At 41.3% G+C, this 19,509-nt stretch overlaps 1 long non-coding RNA gene across 1 annotated transcript in view; it reads left to right on the forward strand.

The window, feature by feature from the left end:
* Positions 1-19,285, forward strand: part of LOC117348667 — a 58,734-nt gene extending 39,449 nt beyond the window's left edge. The window contains exons 4-8 of the long non-coding RNA XR_004537027.1: positions 14,307-14,462; positions 15,247-15,342; positions 15,916-15,988; positions 17,113-17,258; positions 18,399-19,285. This is a non-coding gene — a long non-coding RNA (uncharacterized LOC117348667). The remainder of the gene's footprint in view (positions 1-14,306; positions 14,463-15,246; positions 15,343-15,915; positions 15,989-17,112; positions 17,259-18,398) is intronic.
* The last annotated feature ends 224 nt before the right edge of the window (positions 19,286-19,509 follow it).

The raw sequence follows: 19,509 nt of genomic DNA on the forward strand, positions 1-19,509 counted from the left end.
GGTCGCCACACCTCAAGAAGGACATGGCGGTACTTGAGAGAGTCCAAAGGAGAGCAACGAAACTGGTAAAAGGGCTGGAATACTGCCCATACGCCGAGAGGTTGGATAGGCTGGGGCTCTTCTCTCTGGAAAAAAGGAGGCTCAGGGGAGATATGATAGAGACCTTCAAGATCATGAGGGGCATAGAGAGGGTGGATAGGGACAGATTCTTCAGACTGAAGGGGACAACAAGTACGAGGGGGCATTCGGAGAACCTGAAGGGAGATAGGTTCAAAACAAATGCAAGGAAGTTTTTTTTCACCCAAAGGGTCGTGGACACTTGGAATACGCTACCGGAGGAAGTGATCAGGCAGAGTACGGTACAGGGATTCAAACAGGGATTGGACGGATTCCTGAGGGATAAAGGGATCGTGGGATACTGAGGGAGGAGCTGGGATGTAACACAAGTATAGAAAGCTAACCAGGTAATAAGTATAGAAACCCAAAAGGTCGTGCATGTGCAAGACCGGAGGGTTAGGACTACGATGGGAAGATAGGACTTCAATGAGAAACCAAGGTGGCAAGGGAGCCCCTTCTGGTGATTCAGACAGGTCGTGACCTGTTTGGGCCGCCACGGGAGCGGACTGCCGGACAGGATGGACCTATGGTCTGACCCGGCGGAGGCACTGCTTATGTTCTTATGAGTTCCTTTCATTGGATTATTTTGTAGACCGCTTTGATCTTATTTGTAGTGTAGATGGTATAGCAAGAGGTTTAATAACAAACATATCAAATCCCATTATTCTTACTGAGCTCCACTCAAACTCCCCCCCCCAAAAAAAAAAAATAAAACCCCCAAAAAACAAAACATACCTACAGATGTAACTCTTGCAGCAATTTATAACGGCTCCTTTATGTGCATAAAAAGGGATTTTACACAGGAACAAACGTTTATGAAATGAGCCTGAAAGCTATATTGTGCTGTCCAGTGTATTTCGGAGCTCCTGATGTTGAAATCGTGTTTGTATGAACTCTTCTACTGAAGTGGCTGGCTTTAGAGGGAAACAGCTGGCAAGGATTACCTTCCTCCAGGCTGTCTTACAGGCTTTTCCAGCACATTTCTGGCACCAGCAGGGGCAAAGCTAACTGCTCCAGCCAAGCAAGATGCTGACATAGCTAATTCTCTTCCCTTTGCAGCCTCGCTCGCTCACTGACAAATGGCTGGAATCCCAAAGTGCTGCGTAAGGCAGATACGATTCCATTTACATCTGCCATTCACTTCTTATTTCAAGGAAGTTTTCTAGATGCAATAAACAATACTCTAATTGTGCAGAAAGACACGGACTGGGGAATGGAGGAGCAGTAAGCTGAGACCCTGGGGAACTGGATTTGATTCCCCCTGCAAGCTCTCTGTGACTCTGGGCAAGTCACTTAACCCTCTGCTGCCTCAGATACATAACATACCATATTTTTCGCTCCATTAGACACACCTGGCCATAAGACGCACCCTAAATTTAGAGGAGGAAAACAAGAAAAAAACCCTTCTGAACCAAATTCTCCCTGCTAGGCTCTGCACCCAACCCCGCACTCCTTGCCAAGCTCTGCACCCTGTCCCCACTCTGGCGGTCTAGCGGTAGGCTGGGACAGGGCGGACAGGGCAGGCAGGCCTAGTGGTTGGCAGGCAGGTAGGGTCAGGGACAGGGCCTATGCTTCCAGACAGATTTGTTAGGCCATCAGGCAGCCAAGTGGTATAAATTAATATCTGAATATTTGGCTCAGCCCTAAGGAAGTCCCTGATTGGCTCAGGCCCCTCTCAAGGGGGGAGGAGCCCGAGGCGCCTGAGCCAATCAGGGCTTTAGGCTCCTCCCTGGGCATCACATGATGCACCGGGGCAGGGCCTAAGGCAGAGGCAGACGCATTGCTGGCGTCAAAGGAGCAGGAGGGACTGAGCACCCCTTCTGCTCCCAGCATGGAGGTACTGGGAGGCCAGGCTGGGGAGGCCTATGGAGCAGGAGGGACTGAACACCCCTCCTGCTCCCAACTTATTGGTGCCGTACAGTGAAAGATTAGAGAAACTGGGCCTCTTCTCCCTCGAACAGAGGAGATTGAGAGGAGACATGATCGAAACATTCAAGGTACTGAAGGGAATAGACTTGATAGATAAGAACAGGTTGTTCACCCTCTCCAAGGTAGGGAGAACGAGAGGACACTCTCTAAAGTTGAATGGGGATAGATTCCGTACAAACGTAAGGAAGTTATTCACCCAGCGAGTGGTAGAAAACTGGAACAATCTTCCAAAGTCTGTCATAGGGGAAAACACCCTCCAGGGATTCAAGACAAAGTTAGACAAGTTCCTGCTGAACAAGGACATACGCTGATAGGGCTAGTCTCAGCTATGGCGCTGGTCTTAGACCAGAGGGCCGCCGCATGAGCGGACTGCTGGGCATGATGGACCACTGGTCTGACCCACCAGCGGCAATTCTTATGTTCTTATGTGCCAAGGGTGAGTGCCGTGCTGGTCGGGTGGGGGATCAGTTGGTGGCAGGAGGGAGAGTTGACATCCTTCCTGCTATATTCACGTGGATGGGGGTAGGGCAGGCAGCGTCGGGTGGTGGCAGGAGGGAGTGGGCATCTCTCCTGCTATTTGTGGGTTGCCGGAGGGGGATCGTGTTTGTTGGTGGGGGGATTGCGCTTGTTGGGGGCCATCCCAGCCGTTTTTGACAGGTCTGCCTGTCTCCATTTTTTTTTTTTTTTTTTTAATGGGACAAATATTTTGCATGTGTAACACATGCAAAATATCTGTGCCATGGAAAAAAAAAAAAGAATAAAAAAGACAGGCAGGCCTGTCAAAAAACCTGCAGACCTGTCGGTAACTTAGATACCCTATAATAGTATAGATATTTAACCATTTAATTCTATTGGCTGCCACTATGTTACCCACTTTCCATATAAAGCAGCTTATAAGTTTTTAACCCATTCACTATTGATAACTTAAATGTGAATTTTTTGTGTTAAACCTTCAGAATGTGCTAACCACCAGCCAATTTCATAAAGTGCTTTTCTTTGTGCAATAAATAAGCTTCTACAATTTTTCTTATTCAAAAGTTCAGGTTTTCAAATATTTTTATTTTTTTTTTAACTTTTTACTTTCATGCTTGTTGATTGCATGATTTGCTACTAGTTGATCTTAAACCATCGCATAGGGACTTTTCAATCTTTCCCTAAAGAAGGGAAAAGTTCCCTTGGACTGGAAAACTGCTAACGTCATTCCGCTCCACAAAAAGGGATGCAGGTCAGAAGCTGAAAATTACAGACCGGTGAGTCTCACATCAATAGTGTGTAAACTTATGGAGACGTTGATTAAAAACAGATTGGATATGATTCTGGATGACGAAAGGCTGAGGGATCCCCACCAGCATGGTTTTACGAAGGGAAGGTCTTGTCAATCCAATCTGATAAGCTTCTTCGACTAGGTAATGAAACAACTGGATAGGGGAGAGTCCCTGGATATAGTGTATTTGGACTTCAGTAAAGCCTTTGATAGTGTCCCACACCGTAGGTTATTGAACAAAATGAATACAATGGGACTAGGAGAAACATTGACTGCATGGGTTAAAGACTGGCTCAGTGGTAGACTTCAGAGGGTGGTAGTAAATGGTACTCCCTCAGAAACGTCGGAAGTGACCAGTGGAGTGCAGCAGGGCTCGGTCTTGGGTCTGATACTATTTAATATCTTTGTATGAGACCTGCCCCAGGGACTTCAAAGTAAAATTACATTATATGCCGATGACGCTAAACTATCTAACGTAGTGGACATCACAACCGTGCCCGACAATATGAGGCAGGACCTACTTTTATTCGAAAAATGGTCTAATACTTGGCAACTGAGTTTTAATGCCAAAAAGTGTAAGGTTATGCACCTTGGTAGCAGTAACCCCTGCAGAACATGCACCCTGAATGATGAAACCTTAACAAGAACTGTCGCAGAATGGGACCTGGGTGTAATCATTATTGAAGATATGAAGACTACCAATCAAGTGGAGAAAGCTTCAACCAAAGCTAGACAAATGCTGGGTTGCATCTGAAGAAGTTTCGTCAGCTGAAGTTATAATGCCATAGTTATAATGCCATTGTACAGGTCCATGGTGAGACCTCATCTGGAGTACTGTGTTCAGTTTTGGAGGCCGCATTATCAAAAGGATGTGAAGAGGATGGAGTCAGTTCAGCGAATGGCAACTAAGATGGTCTCAGGGCTCAAGGATCTCCCATATGAAGAACGTCTAAGCAGGCTGCAGTTATATTCTCTCGAAGAACGCCGAGAGAGGGGAGACATGATAGAGACGTTCAAATATCTTACAGGCCATATTAAGGTGGAGGAAGATATCTTTTTCCTTACATGTCCCATGGCAACAAGAGGGCATCCGCTCAAACTCAAGGATGGGAGACTTCATGGTAACATCAGGAAATACTTCTTCACCAAAAAGGTTGTTGATCGTTGGAATAGTCTTCCATGTCAGGTTGTCAAGGCCAGCAATGTGCTCAACTTCAAGAGACGATGGGATAAACATGTAGGTACACTCCGGAAAAATGCTTAGGGGGCGGGTTCTTTTATGGGGAAGGTTCTTTGAGTGGGCAGACTTGTTGGGCCGACGGCCCTTTTCTGCCGTCATACTCTGTTTCTATGTTATCTGCTCCGACATGTTTCGCCAAAGGCTTTATCAAGACGAAGTCCCCCTTCAGTGTTGCTTATTTGAATACCTGAACTTTTGAAAATGAAAAATTTTAGAAGCTTATTTATTGTAACTGTATTGAAGAAACTTTATAAATAGTTGCCATTTTTGGGAGGATTAAACCCCTTTCCTCAGGTCAGGACAGGATACCATAACAGCAATATACCTGTTCTGAAGAAAGATTTGGCCTCTGAAAGCTAATTGAAAAATGGATTAGTCCAATAAAATGGTATTTTCTTATTTCTCATTATTTGTTTTGTTTTATTTCTGTTTGTTAATTTGTAAAGTGGTGATTGTTATGTATCAGTTTTTTCAAATTTACATCTACTGTCTTTATATTTTGCACAGTATTAGGGGACATGTGTCACTGTTTCTGTGGTGGTGTGGTGTTGCATTGTATGCAGAGTCTGGTTTCTTGGCGGTTCGGTTTTTTTGTCTACATATTTCTATTTTTAGTTTGTGTTTATCCCATATTGGGCAAGGGTGTATTTCTATTCTGTGTGTATGAAAAGGACTTAGTTTTCAGTTGGCATTGACTACAGGATTAATTGACTGTGCGGGATCTGGCTTGTTTAGTTTTACAATGTATGTGTTTGTGTTCTAGTGCTCACTGCAGTGTTTAAGATGCTGCCTTTTCCTCGGTACACTCTTGTTGCACGATATGTGGATTGTTAATAAAAATCATATTTTTCATATAGATGGGGAGGGGGGGGTCAAAGAATGATGGGCCCTGGGTGTCACACATGCTAGGTACACCACTGGTCCAGAGTCAAGTTCTTAAAATTACCTGAAAACTTCAGAATTCATAAGACATTTTTGCACTAGACTGCATTTTACATCATTTATGTAAATCTCTGACATAAATCTGAAGAAAGACATTCTTTCTTGCATTAAGTGGATTTTGAAAGTCAAATATTCCTTCTTTGTAGGTCAAATAGAACATTCTAAACACTTACTTTTGATCAGCAACTTTTTGTTCAGCTTGAGAGAAGCTTCACATTTTCACATTCAGCCCAATTCTTCAACTTTTTGTGCACTTTATAATGAGGGACTCGTGGAAGTGAAAACCAACAAGCTGGCACCATCTCAATAGACTAACCTAACACTTTATGATTAGCTTTTGAAGTTGAATTCTCCTCAAGTAAGTGCAAAAAACCCCCCAAAAAACAAAATGAAGAAAACTGAGAAGCATGATACCGGAGATGGTTATTGGGGCATTTGACTGAAAGAGAAAGGCTAGAAAGGGAATATATAGCCATGTGTTCAGCGGGATGCCAGATAGATGTCACCCGCTTATCTTCCCTGTTTAAAGAAAAGACTTGGGGCTAGATTCACTAAGGACACCGATAATGTCCCGACCACTTTGCGATCCGATTGTTCCCTGACCCGATTCACTAACCTTGGAGCTGAGCAACCTCCGATCCGATCCACGCATGCAAATGAGGGGGAACGTCATGCAAATGTAGACAGGCAGCGATTCACTAAAAAAATCTGGAGCACCGACTGGGCTGGCCGATCAACAAAAGAAGCGACTGCTGGGGACCAGTCGCTCACGTGCTTTCCGACTGCATCTCCTGCTCTCCTGCCCCGATTCTCCTCTCTGCCCTGAATCTCTCTTACCGCCCCAACTCGCCACCCTGCTTCTGCCCCAAATCTCTTAAATGTCTTCACACAGTGGCAATCTGCTTCTCCCCAGTTTCTCCTTTCTGTTCCATTGCCTTTGGGTTCTAGCTTCACTATTGCCTCCTCGACTAGCCGCCCTGAACTCGACCCGACTCTGCTCTCGCCGCCCCGACTCTCCTGCCCTTCCCCGCAGGATTAAAGCGGGTTAAAACCATGGGCTCATGAAATAGTAGTTTCAAGTTTCAAGTTTTTTATTTTGTTTAATAAATCACTTATTAAAATTTACTAAGCGTTGTACAGTTTATAAAATCAAGAATAGGAGACTAACAGGGTAAAACATGTATTTTTCGACTCAAAAAGACTGACGTGAAACATAAGTAAAAAACAAAAAAGTTTTCTTTCCAGCTCTGCCAGGCATAGAGAGCCAGCGCATTTGCAGACCATCTAGAGATGGTCTGTGCATGTGTCGGGACTGCTGGAGAGCGATCCGTGCAATCGGTTGGGGGTGCGAGTCTGATTACGCTCATTTGCATGAGGACGATTCGTGAATCGGCCCCCCCCCCCGGTCACGGATCGGATCCGATCCATGGCCTCAGTTAATCTAGCCCTTGGTTCTAATGGAGGGAGTGACAAAGATAAGGATGATCTAATACTCCACTATCACAGGAAAAAAGCTTTTTTTATTGTTAAGAAAAGGTGATTTCAGAATGCCTGTGTTAATCAAGAGAAAAATTAAGATTCTTCTTGTAATTTAGGGGGCAGTGTTTACCATTTTTCTATCTTACACCACATTTTCAATTAACACCATCCCAGATGTTACGTATTTCCCTTTCTTGTGGACATTTCCTTTCATGTGAATCAAGGATTAACTGTAATTTACATTACATTAGTGATTTCTATTTCACCATTACCTTGCGGTTCAAGGCGGATTATAAAAGGAGTTATCTAGCCATTTCCAGAGGAATTGAAGAGTAAAGCCGGTTGCTTCAGAGAATTGGGACGAGTCTTGAGGTGTTAGTTTGTCTTCAAGGATTTCTTGAATAGCATGGATTTTATTTCTTTTCTGGACGATTTGTAGTCTGGGGTCGTTATCTGTAAATTGGAGAGTTGGTAGTCTAGTTTTGCTGCTTGTGTGGCTAGAAGGCCATCGTACAGTTTTTTTCGTTTGACGTCTCTGATTGGGGGATGCGTGAACGGTTTGTGGGTTCTCCTATGTCTGATAGAGATAGTTTGGATTAGGCGGTTGTTTAGGTAGTCTGGGCTGTCTCTGATTATGGTTTTAAATAGTAGGCAGTAGAATTTGAATAGTATTCTTGCTTGTATTGGGAGCCAGTGTGAATCGAGGTATGCCACTGTGATGTGGTTGTGTTTCCTCAGTGAATAGATAAGTCTTAGTGCTGTGTTTTGAACTGTTTGTAGTTGTTTTATCATGGTTGTAGGGCAGGGGAGATAGAGGATGTTGCAGTAGTCTAGAAAACCTAAGACTAGGGACTGGACCAAGAGCTGGAATTGTGTTCTGTCGAATTTTTGAACTTCCCTCAAGTTTCTCATGTTCGTGAATGATTTTTGTATTGTTTTGTTGATTTGTGGTTGCATGGTACAGCTACAGCATCTGTCTATCGTCATTCTTAGAAGTTTTACAGTGGGTTGTATTGGGTATGTGATTGAGTTTATTACTAGATTTGTTATGGCTGGGGTTTTATTATTTTCAAGAAGAATGAATTTTGTCTTGTCAGGGTTCAGTTTCAGTTTGTGATTTTTCATCCATGTTGTTACTGTTTCAAGTATCCTGTGTAGTGAGTTTGTCATGGAGGACATTGGTTGATCAAAAGGAAGGAGCATGGTGATGTCATCTGTATAGCTATAGGAGGTCAAGCCTAATTTGTCCAGGCAGGAGCCGGGGGATGCATTATAGAGATTGAAGAGAGTTGGGGATAGTGGAAATCCTTGAGGCACACTGCAGGGGTTGGATCATGGTCAGGGCAGGATTAACCAATAGGCCAAGTAGGCACGTGCCTAGGGCCCGAAATTGTCAGGGGGGGGCCTGATGAAGGAGGGCATCAACATTGTTTTTTCCAAATGGCGATGGGCCCCTCCAGCTTTGACCGGCAACGCGGGCTCCACCCCAATCGGCAATGGAGCCCCCCATTGACGGAAAGTAAGACAAGCAAGCGACGTGGGTATGAAAAGCAACGGGAACTGTAGTTGTGCAAGCGGTGCTGCTTGCCCAAAGCATCCCTCTGACACAGCTTCCTGTTTCCACCTGGGCACATGGTGAGGTGGGGCAGGGCAGGGGGCCCAGTGTACTCATGTGCCTAGGGGCCCTCGACGAATTAATCCTGCCCCGGCCATGGTTCTGATTTTTCTTTGTTCAACTTTACTCTGTAAGTTCTTGATTGTAGGGATCCTTGTAACCATGTGTGTACCTTATCTGTGATTCCTATTGTATCTAGTATTTGTAGTAGGATGTTATGGTCTACCAAGTCGAATGCTGCGGTGAGATCCAGTTGTATAATCAGCATTTTTCTACCTGTGCTGAGGTGTTGTCTAGCTGTGTCCAGGAGGGAACCTAGTAGTGTGTCTGTGCTGTAATTGGTTCAGAAACCAGACTGTGTAGGGTGGAGTATGTTGTGGTCTTCTAGGTAGTTGGTGAGGAGTTTGGCTACTAGGCCTTCCATTAGTTTGACATAAAGTGGTATTGAGGCTATGGTTCTATAGTTGGATGGTTGATCTGTTGCTCCTTTAGGGTCTTTTAGGATCGGGGTGACGACGATTTCGCTGAGGTCTTGCGGGAAAAGGCCATCTGCAAGCATGGTTTGTATCCATTGTAAGAGGAGAGCGCGGAATTTGATACTGGAGGATTTTAATAGGTATGGAGGGCAGTGGTTGAGATCGCAGGCTGAATTGCTATAATTTTTGTAGAATTTGTTAAGGTCGGATCATTGTATAGTGGGGAAGTGGGACCAAGTTCTGTTTGCCGCAGCTGATTCTTTTTCTGTGGGGGGGGGGGGGGGGGGGCATTGTGATCTCTTCTAGGTGGGTTGGGGTTCCGGTGAGGGTAGTCCTGGCAGTTGTAATTTTGTTTTTAAAGTATTCAGCTAAAAGGGTGGCTGAGGGGGGAGGGATGTCATTGGCCAGATAGGGTTTGGTGTCTGTGAGTTTTTTTAGTATTTGGAATAGTTTTTTTGTGTCTTGGGTTTCTTTTAGGTTGGTGTAGTGTGCCTTTCTTTTTTTCTTTTAGTATTAGCTTGTATTGTTGGTTTAGTTTTCTCCATGCTGTTTTCGTGGGTTCTTGGTTGTTCTTTCTCCATTTTCTTTCTAGTCTGCATTGTCTTTTGAGTAGGAGTAGTTCGTTATTGAACCATTTGTCTGATCGTCTGCTAATTCTGTTTTTTATTTGCATTGGAGCTAGCTCATCTAGGGTAGCTGTGCTTATCCTGCACAATTGTGAGATGAAGTCCATGGGGTTGCATTCTTGGATTTTTGCATCTGTTTTAGTCCAGAATTTGGAGGGGTCGATGTATTGTAGGGGGTGAGTTGTAGGTTGATATTTTGGGTTTTGGTTTGGTTTTGTCTTTGGTCCAGTTGATGTTGAAGGACTATGTGTAGTGGTCTGACCAGAGGGATCGAGACCATTTTCCATTTGATGTTTGAATCACTGGCAGTAAGGGCTGTTGGGTCATGAAGACTGCGATGTCTAGTTGGTGACCTTTCTCTTTTTTTTTTTTTTAATATATATTTATCTTTTTTAAATGAAATCACAAGTATCTACTTGTTACAGTAATACAGAGTATACCATAAAAGAAAAGTTCCCAAGCTTATAAAGAACTCAAAGCTAATGCTAAGGTAAAGCTAATCACAATTTAGGAATCCTCAAGAATTATATATAAAAATTAATCATAACCTTAAACACTTAATTAGCCCTCAAGAAGATATGGAGAAGCAATTTATAAAAGACAAGGAGGTCTTAAGAAAAATCACAATTGTCAAAAGAAATGGCTTAACGTGCTTTCACGGGCCTAATTTTCTTAGTGTCCAAAAAGGTTCGAAGGTGCTCAGGAAGGAAAAAGACATATTTAATTCCAGTGTATCTTACTAAGCATTTACAGGGGTAACTTAATACAAAAGTAGCTCCCAGGGCTTTAATTTCTTCTCTCATTAGTAAGAACAGTTTCCTCCGATCTTGAGTAGATTTTGTAACGTCGGGGAATATCCAAATTCTCTGAACATGTCGGAAGAATATTTTCAGTATAGCATTAAGGTCTTGTTAAAAAAACAAGTACCCCGATATTCTATTTCTTCCTGGGAGTTTTCTAAGATATCAGTTAAGTTATTTAAATCCAAAGGTTGTGATCCGGCAGCCTTTGCGTCTTGTGGTGAAGAACCAACTTTCTTAGGAAGATAGTATATCCTATTTATAGGTGGAATTGAGTCCTGAGGAAATTTTTAAATTTTCAATAAGGTATTTTTTTAAACACGTCCAATGGAGAGGTAACTGAAGATTTCGGAAAATTCAAAATTCTAAGATTAAGTCTTCGGTTATGGTTTTCAAGTTGTTCAATTTTCCTTTGAAAGAAAAGTATTTCTTTAGTAAATGTTGCAGTAAGATTTTGAAGTGAAGCAATTTCTTTATTGACTTGGTCAAACTTTGGTATCAGATTGAATATTACGCACAGAGACTGTAAGATCATCCAATTTACTCACTATCGTTGAGATCTCACTGGCAGTTTTAGTGGAAGCAGCTTCTAACTTCTGGAGCACTCGCCAAATGCCGTCTAAAGTCACCTTTGAGGAGTGGATATCATCCGCTCCTACCGCTGTTGATTCTCTGGCGCTCAAACCAGCGTGAGGCCCTCCTATGTGTGAAGCTGTCGGACTCGTCAGGTCCTCAGAGCTCACGCTCTCAATGTCTGCTGACACCGGAATAGATGGCAGTCGGGTTGCCGGAAGGGAGAGCGAGATCTCAAGTCCCACTGCTCCGGTGGCTCCTTCCATCGGAGTCATCGCTGGGTTCCTGCTCCCTTCAATATTGGCCAGAGAACTTGTAAAGAAGTGCTCCATCGACTTATTTCCTGGTGTGGGAGGGTCCATCCGGACAAAACCCTAACGTTTGGTGTGAGGCATGTTTGGCAGACTAAAAGTCTGGGATAGTAAGGTAATAATTGTAAGAACCGACGGAGCTCAACTAAAAAGCTGTTATCACGCCGCCGCCATCTTACTTCCTGCCCCTGGTGACCTTTCTCATGTGTGGTTTGTGGGTCTAAAATCTTGTATGTTAGGGCTTCGAGGAATGACATTAGGTTTTCTATTTGTTTGGAGGATTGGCCTTTGAGATGGAGGTTTAGGTCTCCTAGGATTAGGTTGTAAGTTGCAGCTTAACATTTTATTATTATTGATAGTATTATTACAGCATTGCAAAACAGGATGTGCACAGATAGGGGTAAAAGGGAAACCATGCGAAGGGAAGGCCCTAGAACTCAACAAATGCTGCTACTTTTAATTTGCATCTTTTTATTAGAAAATCACCAATTAATATGAGCAAGCAAAATAAGTCTGCATGATATTCATCACTATTTAGCTGGTCAGGAATGGCCCCTGGCTGGCTAAATAGAACTAGGGCCCATGTGCTCAAAACTCACCGTGCCTTTAACGATCAACTAGTTTTAAACAATTTAGCATCATAAGAACATAAAGATTGCCTTACTGGGTCAGACCGAAGGTCCATCAAGCCCAGTATCCTGTTTCCAACAGTGGCCAACCCAGGTCCCAAGTACCTAATTAGATCCCAAGTAGCAAAACAGATTCTATGCTGGTTATTGATTTTCCCAAAGTCCATCTCAATAATGGCCTATGGACTTCTCTGTTAGGAAATTATCTAAACCTTTTTTAAACCCCGCTCAGCTAACTGATTTCACCACATTCTCTGGCAGTTAATTCCAGAGTTTAATTACACGTATTTTTGGAAAACATGAACAAGTAATCCACTCGGTATTTTATAGACCTCTATCATATCACCCCTGAGTCATTTCTTCTCCAAGCTGAAGAACCCTAGCCACTTTAGCCTTTTCTCATAGGGAATTCATCCCATCCCTTTAATCATTTTTATATCCCTTTTCTAAATGCACTATATCTTTTTTTGAGGTACGGAGACCAGAGCTGCACACAGTATTCGAGGTGCGGCCATACCATAGAGCGATATAAGAGCATTATAACATTTTCATCTTTGTTTTCCATTCCGTTCTTGATAACTCCTAACATTTGATGCCCAAAATGGCTTCTTCTCTGTGGTTTATAGCAGCCTCCGATAATTGTTTGTAAATGGATTACAGCGAGCTCATCAGTATTAAAATGGGCACTCTGACGATTGCCCAGATGATGCACAACATGAAGAGCCAGCCTTTAAGGATCCAAAATTTGTGACAGGTCAGGAAGTGCCGGTAGCGTTGAAACATGTTTGTTAGAAGCTTATACAGGCAGGTCTGAGCTGCTGATTGCATGTGGAAGTTCATAAAAATACTTTTATGGGATTGGAGTCCACATAATGTACGCATGTGTAATGAGCGTGTCTCGTGCATGCATATTAAAGAAAAAGCATATATATCTTGCGTTTTCACATTTGCATGCTTTGTTGTTAGCTCTTCGTCCCTTGCCTCTTAGGATGTGCGCAAAAGATGCACTACCAAAAGTCATGGTTGATGCTCATTCATCCCTGCAATGTAGCTATTCTACATATGTGTAATTCACTTTCTCCTACGACTGATTGGATGGGGGGGGAGGACCTCTGTTTAACTCATTTGCATGCAAAGTTGTTTGAACATCGATCACTGTATTAAGATCTGATGAGATACCAGCACCACAGTGACCCACGGGATTTTAATGGCGATTTTAGAGCATCTGGCTCTAAGCTGGCTAACCACCAATATTCAATGGGCAATAGGGCTATCTCCAGCTGAATGTCCCGATCACCGGCTATGTTGCGCAACACAGCTGGCTAGTGCCAATATTCATTGGCTGATGGCTAAGTCTAGCAGCCAGATATACCCACATAAATAGCTGATCTATTTTTGACCACTATGCTTTAGCTAGTCAGCAGATGAATATTGGCTTGGCCGGCTATGTCAACTGTGGCTGAACTTAGAAGACCACAAATTCAATGCCAGGTTTGCTGCCAACCATGGCAAGTAGCTAGGCTGCCTCCCACGGTCTGAATAATGGCCCTTGGGGAGACCTGTATGAGCTATCCGGTCTACCCAACAAGGTGGCAAGAGTTGAATCTCAAACTATGCATAATTTCATTATGAAATTAACATTCAGTGATTCTCCCTAAAACAAAAGAAGGCCAAGCTAATTTTAGCAGCTTTGTGAGACACATCTTGTCTTCTAGATGGGTCAGTACCCTCTAATGACTGGGTTTCATCCCAATGGCAATCGAAATTCATCTGAACAAAGATTTCCAGTTTCAGCTTACCATGACATCTGAAAACTTGTTAATCAACAAAACGCAGTCTTGCTCTCTTGAGTTCTCTACTAGACAGAATTTGCAAAACTGACCCTAGAAGTTATAAAATCAGAAGGGAACTCTTCAATGTATTTATTCTATTGTGAACTGACCAAAGGTTTTACTCAGTATGAAGATATAAGTTTAGAGTTACTATATAGCTCCAGACGACAGATCGAGACATCGGGTTTTCCTTTGCATTGCTTTCACTGAAAGTAAAACCAAGAATCATAAAAGGCCAGTACTACTCTCCAGGATAGACCAATGCATGTGATCCTTCCATCGTACCCGTCGGAGATCATACAGATGTCATCCAGCCTCCTGAAATCCTTCACCTTTGTTTGTATTTCTTTAGACAAACTTTGAATTCTTCCTCTTGTTTTCCTAGCATTCTGAAATGTTATTTATCTTCCTTGCTGTTTTCTAACCCTTTGCCTCTAATTGACCCTTAAGGTTATGTCCACTTCCGCCAACAGTATCCAGAGCTCTTTGAGAACATTCACACAGAGGCTGTGCGTAGCAAGATTGAAGCTGGATACCCCGGCGTTGAATCCAATCGAGACGAGTATGGCCGGGTGATCCTCCTCTTCGACATTGAGAACTGGGACTATGAAGAGGTCACGTTTGATGAGGTGGGTCACTTGTTAGTTCTCGCCACTTCGTATGTCATTAAGGTGTCAATGTAAATAGCTTTGTTTCAGCTTCACCAGTCCCCTCTATTTATGTCGTTTCTGAGTTAATGTATAGATGTGATCAGGTAAATGGCAATGTGGTGTCACAACAAAAAAATATGGTTTAATGTGCCTAATATAATTCCGTATGCATCCTGTAGGACTCTTCGATCTAGTAATCAAAATCTCCTCATCATCCCCTCAATAAGAGAACTCTTCTACGACACTACTCGCACATCTATTTTCTCTGTTACAGCTCCCACTTTGTGGAATGCCCTTGCTGCTGATCTTCGCTTAGAAAACTCATTAGATACATTTAAAATCAAACTCAAAACTTTCCTATTTAAAGACGCCTATACCTTATAAACCCTGATTTTAACAACCATTGTTCCTCTTTCGTAAAACCTCAATGACAATCAATATGCTTCTTTTGATGCAACCCCCCCCCCCCGTATCCAATTGTACTTCCTTTCCCATTTTGCCTCTCTTTATTTTTATTTTCCATCTCAATGTATTTATAAACTCTCCTCTCTCCTTGTTTCCCTTTCGTATCATGTACGTAAATGCGTAAGTGCTTCCCTCCTTTTAGCTTAGCCATGTTTTTATTTTAAGTTTTATAATTTTTATATTTTATTTTATTGTTAACCATTTAGATACTTGTATGATAAACGGTATATCAAAAATAAAGAAACTTGAATGTTACACCCACATCTCTGAGACGCATGCTTATTTTATGTTACCACAGGTTTTTGTCCACGGAGAAGACTTGGAAGCCTTTTTTAGGAGATTGATCCTGATATCATGCCAGCAGATTTTGGAGGCAACATGCCAAAATATGATGGTAAAATCATTGCTGACAAGCTCTTTGGAACCTCTGAAGCTACCATCTTTTAATAGCCAAAATGTTTCCTATACCAATTTAGTGGCTTCACGTGCACTTCCAAAAAAATGTACATTTCATTCGCCACTCAAGAGTGAACCATATAGGCAGGAGGAAAAGCACTTGGTGTGATCATGTTGTGTCCTTACAGTTGGCTCTGGTGATGCAATAAAAACAAAAATAAAACTGGTAGTGCAGAGGTATCCCATGGAAGGCTGCACTGCTGAATTTGTCAAACTAGGCGACGAGTATCCCATGAAGGCTGAATTGTTGAATTTGTATGTATGAAAAGCTATTGTAAATATCCCAGGGACACAGAGGCTAAAATTGTATCTTGACCTGTCACATCTTCCCTACTGTTCCTCCCTTTTATGTGCTTTTTCTTAATAAATTGTAGTTCCTCCGTTTTTTTTCTATTGTTCTCATGTCTTAACCCCAACCAAGTATGTCATTCTTGGAAGTTCTATGTTTATTATTCATTGTTTGTTTCCTACTCATATTTACATTTTTAATGTACAACACTTTGTATTCCAGGAGACACGTTTTATCAAATTTTAATAAAGTATGAACTATGAAAGCATGTTATGGAAGGCATGGCCAGCCAACTGTAAGTATAAATTCTTTAAACAAGCATGCTTTATTTTATTAAATGATATTCATTTGCTACCTGTAAAATTATACACAGAATAATATTATCTAATGATAGTATAATGTGTTTTTGTATGAGGCCTGTATATAAGAGTTATAAAGTTACAGCATTAGTGCATGTGCCATTGTGTATATGTATGTTAATATAAAAGAAAAAATTAGATTAGGGCAAAGGGACAGATTACTTTTTTCTGGGTATAGATCTTAGAATTAAAGCAAGGACACTGCAGGAGGTTCATTCCCAGTTGTGGTGAACAGGGAGGGGCTGATGTGAGATTTTTCTAACTACATTAGCCAGTTGAGGAATTTTAAAGTATAATCTATAAAGGCAGATAGAGAAATTACAATTAAATTAAAGTACTGAAGAGTACAGGGAATTAATTTACAGATCATTATAGGCTCTAGAGGGATGTGGAGTACACAGCATAGCCCCTAATTATTAAACCATAAGGGCTGGCATTCTTTGAACATTCCAGCAGATCTGGGAGAGAGTGTAGGTTTTTGCCCTATGTGACCATATAGTGTGCTAATTTAGCTGGATAGAAATATTGTTGTAGTAGATACGGGACTGGCTCTCCAGAATTAGGATAATACAATAGTTGAATAAATAATTTAGGATATCTTTTCCATGACCAGACAAATAGGCTTCCTGTACTAAACGTTAAAAGTAGTTTGTACACTTTTGGAAAAAAAAAAAAAGAAAAAGTGTGGAGAGCAAGAGGAGCGAGGAATAAAAATTGTTTTATTTCAGGTATATTTTTCATTAAGCTGCCTGTTAAAGGGATGTACTAATAGATTTACCCCATCCTTTCAAGCATTCAACGCATTTCAAGGTTCTGAGAGTTTGCACGAGTCAAATTCTAGATGTGTTACCTTAGAAATAGCCTGTTTAAACTAAAGGTGTAGAGAGATCTTTGCAATTCAATGCTTTAATGAGTGAAACAGAGCTCAAAGTAATCAGAAACAAGATTTAAATGGGTTTTTTTTTGTGTGTATGTGTGTGATTGTATGTGCAAGTTCTAGTTACTTGTCTATGTCATAAATCCTTAGGAGTCTTATCTTGCTTCTCACTTAAACATACAGAATGATCAAGAAGGAGATTACGGACAGAACGGAGAAGGTTATCATGCTGCTGTACCGGGCTATGGTACGCCCTCACCTGGAATACTGCATCTAGCACTGGTCGCCATACATGAAGAAGGACATGGTACTACTCGAAAAGGCCAAAGGTAAGAAGAGTGGAATTATCCAAAAAGACAGATGTGCACTAAAAAAGTGTCCACAAACTTATCTGTAGATGTACAAATCTTGAATTCTTCCAATGTCATGATGGTACAATCAATGATTCAATGACTCGACATGTACATGTTTCGGCCAACAGGCCTGCCTCAGGAGTCTTAAGAATCATAAAACAAATGAGTAGCTGCTTGAAACGTGGACGCAACTCGTTTTGAAATAAGAAAGTCGCGTGTCAAACCGTCTCAAAAAAAGTGTGGCGTCTCACGTGAATGATTGGAAGTGAAAACAGTGTCAATGATAGCTAACAGTGAAAGAATATTTTGTGCAGAAAAAGATTTATTCCAATAGAGATACCATGCTTATAAGAAAAAATACATCAGAAATATGCTGAGTTTTATGAATACAGAGTGGATTTAGAGACTGCTTCTGTGTGTGAGAGAGAAAGGACTGACTGTCTGCCTGCATGAATGCGTGTTTTTCTTGGGTGTGACCGATGGATGGGTCTGAAGAGAATTTAGCGAAGAGGAGATGGTCAAAAGCTCTAGAGAAGAGGATAAGGATTTTAACCTCTTATTTTTATAATATTTAGAAAATAACAATAATAGATGTTATGTAACCATGTCTTTCTGTAAATTGGTTGAAATACTGGTAAATAAGATGTGAAATGTCCCTCATAAATTGGAGTTACTGTAAAATATCTAGATTCTGTAGCTGGGGTCTTTTTCTTCACTAACTACCTTAGTACATCTTATCATGTCTGTTGACCCTTAGGCTTCTGCCGAGGTCTTTTGTTTGTTACTCTTAAATACTGATAACCTAGATGTAATCTAGGTATGCCCAAGATTAGATATGATGGATGTAATCTTCCATAGGCTTTTGCTGACACTGGTTAAGCCAACAGAACATGCTGACAATTATCAACTGTATGGCAGGGTTGACACTGAGCATAGTGTTAGATTAAACTTATCTTTTGACAGGTAAGCTCTTTGGAACAGGAACCTTCTACAGTGACAGTAGTTCATTCAAATAGAAAGTTTAATTTTCTCCTTTAGATATTAATGAATTTGCAATTTAATAGTTGGTCATTTGGAAATTGTATTAATGTGGTTTTGCCTCTGATTATGTTGTAGATGGTAGAAGATGAGGTCTGCAGATTGCATCAGGCAGACAGGGGACCTTTCCAGACTGCATACGTGAAATCTATGGACAGTCATATTTCTCTGCCCTGTTATGACTCCAATCAAAAGGATTGTACAACTAAATATATTAAGGAATACAATCGTATATAATCAGTAAATATGTATCAAAAATGTATTGTAGGTGATATTTAATAGCAGGGAGTCATTCATGCCACATATACACGAACTGTTGACAAAACACCAACTGTATGAAAAATCATAATACAACGGAGAAAAATAAACCTCGGTTGTGAAAGACCGGGACTACACCTTCAGATGAGTGCATTTTTTTTCTCTTCTACTGTGATTCTATGCCCTACGCCTCCACAACCGTTTATACAAGTGAAGTTGAGCTGTAGCCCTCGCTAATATTTTAGTTAGTTTGGGATTCTGGTCACTTTTTTGACACGATCTAATGCATTGAACTTTGCTTACACTACTTATATTGAAGAAACTTTTGAAAAATATTTGATTCTGTATGAATGGAAATTATTTATTTATTGATATGTATACGAAGTTTTTTTTATAAACCAGTGATGATGTGAACAGGTTTGACTTCCAATCAAAAGGAAACATACATACCTTTAAAGCTTCACAAGACATCAAGCTAATGACTGTGGCTAACTCCTGATTTTGAGAGACTGTTGCGAATCTACTGTCAGAAGAGTTTGCACAAGTTACCAGCCAATCCACACTTTCCTTTACATTTTCCTTGGTTTTATATTGTCAATTGTTGTCATATGTTTTATGATGCATTCTTGTTAAGAAATTTTGCTTTGTTTAGGTGTTAACGTTAGTTATGTAATTTATCTGGATTTTCACATTTTTCTCTTAATTGTGCAACTGTTGAGCTTTTCCTTTTTATATATATATATATATATATATATATAATTTAACAAGCCTGTATTATGATAAACACTTGATTTATGATTACTTTAATCCCAAAAAATACACCTACACCAGGGGTCTCAAAGTCCCTCCTTGAGGGCCGCAATCCAGTCAGGTTTTCAGGATTTCCCCAATGAATATGCATGAGATCTATGTGCATGCATTGCTTTCAATG

The sequence above is a fragment of the Geotrypetes seraphini genome, chromosome 14 (assembly GCF_902459505.1).
Source record: "Geotrypetes seraphini chromosome 14, aGeoSer1.1, whole genome shotgun sequence".
NCBI lineage: Eukaryota > Metazoa > Chordata > Amphibia > Gymnophiona > Dermophiidae > Geotrypetes > Geotrypetes seraphini.